Here is a 3818-nt window from a genome sequence, read left to right on the forward strand (position 1 = left end):
TAAAACGGAAATAATATTAATGAATAATAATACAAAACAAAAACAAATGACGCATTCACAGCGAATGAGGCATAAAAAAATTACTAAGTTCAGCATTCTCTCCTCCCATTTATCCATAAAAATCCCCATTTAGGCCAAAAATTTCCCAAGACCTTAATATATTTAAATTTGAGTTCACCACCATGTAAAAACTGCTAAATAGACATACACAGAAAATTTTAGACAATATGGTCTCAAAAATGGAATGTTTTTATTAACCCTAAAAGAGCCCCTGGGGCACACCCAAGAGTTATCGCGAAGTACAGACAAACAAAATTATATAGAAATCAGTTAGTTACAGCTTTTCAGAAAGTTTTATAAAAATCCAAGGCATCAATTTTTTTTTAATAAGCACAAAAGTGTCAATTTTAGCCATTTTAACCCCAAAGGCAACCCTACGGGAGCAACCGGAGTTTTCCCGGAAAATCCGTTCTGCTACATTTTTACTCATATCATGTTTAATGTTTGTGCAAAATTTCAAAAAATTCCAAGGCGTAGTTATTGAGAAGAGTACGGACAGACGAACGGGCGACAGACGAACAGACAAACGGATATGAGTGAAGGTCACCCCCTCCTTTTGTCGGGGGGGGGGCAATAAATTAGGAAACAACGAAAGAAAAATTGTTAGCGAACACATGGAATCGTACACGGAAATACTTTCCCCTATTTCTCATCACCGACATATAAATTCAATCAAGTATAACGTGTTCAGTGGCTACATCGTGAATGACACGCGCTGAGAAACTGAGTGCACCAAGTTCGAACACCAGTTCTGTAACAAAGCACATATGAGCGCGTGTGAAAATGTCAGCAGCCGAAGGATAGATGGCGAGCGAATATATTAGCAGCAGCAGTAGCAACGTTTGAGCACGTATGCAAATTAGCAAATGCGCGTGGGCTTGTGTCAGAAGAAAAGGAAAAAAAAAGATGGTCAGCACATGGTCGAGAAGAGAAGAAAAGTTCGCACCGTGCGAGATGGACGTATGACCTTGTGGTGACGGTGATCGACGTTTAAGCTGGTGTCGAGACGGCCAGGTTTAGTTAATCTCATGGCAGACGAAATGAACAGTAATAAAAAACAAAACAAAAAAAAAAACAAGAAGCTTTGTTTGGAAAGCATTGGTAATAAATGCCTTTTGTTAAAACAGAAAAAAAAATGTCGAATCGGATTTATTTATTTATGTGTGTTCCTTTGCGACGGTACTGGACGACGTGGGGGTCCGAGAGCGGTTTGAACTGTAACATGGTTCAAGTGTAACGACCATGTTACAGTTCGTTCAAGAAAAAACGATTACCAAAACAAGACTAGACTTTATGTCTAACCCCAGGGAAAGTAAGTAAATATAAGAAAATAACAGGTGGTGGTGGTGATTGTTGTTGTTGTTGGAGGAGGAGGAGGAGGAGGAGGAGGAGGATTTTGCGATACTTTATTAAAAGTTAATTAAAACATTAGTGCTCAACTTTTTTCTCTTAAAAGACACTTTGTATGTGGGGGGAAGAGAGAGAGAGATAGAGAGAGAGAGAGAGGGTGAAAAAGAGAGAAATAGTTCCTTATGAACTCCTAAACGGCTGGGCCAAATGTTTTGAGATTTGACACAAATGCTCTTTATTTGCATGGGAGTGTCCTTATATAGATTTTGTATCGAATCTAAACTATCGAAAAAATTTAATTAAATTATTTTGATCAAAGTTAACACTTTTATAAAGCCATACATCACAAGTGCATTTAAGAAGCTTTATCACCACACAAGCAGAAGGGACCGGCGTATAAAATCAACGGCAGGTTCTTTCATAAGACACGGGAGCGTTCGAAACGTATTTTTCTGTTTAGAGCACATGATACTTGACTTTTGCATTTTATACTCTGATTAAAGACATTATATAAAAATAATTTCACAAAATCATCAGAAGGTTCTTTACAGTGCAATGTATATTACTATGTATTACGGATTAAGTCATTGCGTGAGGTATGTAAAGCTTTCTCCCGGTGAACCGCAGTGGGATTCCGACGAGAGCAGACAATCAATCGATTCGATTGACGAATGAACGATTTGGCTCATTTCATCGATTTCGATGACAATGAAAGTATTGGAAGTTACAGCATTAATTCATAGTATATATATATATGATTCAAACACGGTAATATATGGTTAAGTGGAAGTTTTAGTGATTTAGAACTGCTTTGAAGCTCACCGCTCACTCATTTTTTCGACTAAATTTCAAACAATTATTACAGTTTATAGATCACCTCCTTAGCTATATTTTGAATAACAAAATTTCAATTTTCGTTCAGTAAAGCGAAAGTCATGATGAATTTTCTGGTGTTCAAAATCGTAAAAAAAATAAAAAGAGGCGAGCGACGCTTTTTATGACTGGTTTCCGTAGCAACCACGTTGGTTCAGCGATTATTGTTGCTACTAATTCACCGCCGTCGCGGAATGAGAAGTAACAAGTGAAACAGAGAGAATGAAAGAATGAAATGGAGATAATTGGGGGGATTTTATTGAAAGCAGACGAGCGCCGTAAATTGTTTTTACACATGTTTTTATGTGGGCAAAAAATAAGATAAATTAAACAAAAGCAAGTGAATTCTGGAAAAATTATGGATTAAAATAGAAAAATGCGAGCATGAAAAGTAATATGGTTAAGCTTAAACATAGAAAAGTAAAGGACTAGTTGGTAAAACTGAAAAAGAAAAGGACAAGATATTCTAGTAAAAATTATAATATATATTGATAACTAAAATATTGCAACATTAAGATTTTTTAAAATTCAATTTATACCATTATATAATCAATTCATAATGCTGCAATATTTAAAGTTATAAATTTATTATATTTTTTACTAGAATATCTTGTCATTTTCTTTTCCAGTTTTAACTAGTCCTTTTCCTTTTCTATACTTAAGCTTAACCATATTACTTTTCATGCTCGCATTTTTCTATTGTAATACTAACTATAGATATTTCTAACAAATACAGAAGTTGCTGAGGGTTGCTTATTCTTATTAATTCATCTAATATATAAAAGTAACCTTCAAGAGATTATCATAAATCATGACCAACAGAAACATTAAAACAGACACCAAATTCAGAATACTCCGAACGTATGTGTGGTCTGTTCTATTATACGGTTGCGAGTGCTGGACAATCACCAACGGCACGAGGAAAAGACTGAAACTTGGTTCCTGGGGAGAATTTTGAAGATAACCTGGACAGAAAAGAAAACAAACCAGGAAGCATTAGAAATGGCAAACACAGAAAGATCTCTAATAAGAACAGCACGAAAAAGACAAAGAGATTCAGGGGTCATGTCTACAGAAAAACATCGAAATAGAACAGATTAGTTTGACAAGAAAGATCATGGTTAGAAGAAGGAAAGGACAACAATGAGAAACATACGCTGACAGTCTGAATACATTGACAACATAAAAAGAAAGGATGAGAAATAATGAATTCATGAATGCAGAGAGAGAGAGAGAGAGAGAGAGATAGGGGGAGAGAGAGAGAGATAGGGAGAGAGAGAGAGACATAACCGTCAATGCCTGTACCAGGCAGGACACCACTTGATGACCATGATGATGATATAAAAGACGGTATATCTGGGCCCTGTCGGTGGGGCATTAGAATACGCCGACTGGCCCCCTGCAGAGGGTAAAAGTCCCTCAATGGGGGTCCTGGATATGACCTTAAACTATATCCAGTGGTGAGGCCCCAGCTTGTGGACTTTGGGGAGTGTGGAGCCACCCTTTAATTACCATTGCTCCCAGGTCCACTCTGA

Source organism: Euprymna scolopes, chromosome 29 (assembly GCF_053919585.1).
Source record: "Euprymna scolopes isolate OS-2025 chromosome 29, ASM5391958v1, whole genome shotgun sequence".
Lineage (NCBI taxonomy): Eukaryota > Metazoa > Mollusca > Cephalopoda > Sepiida > Sepiolidae > Euprymna > Euprymna scolopes.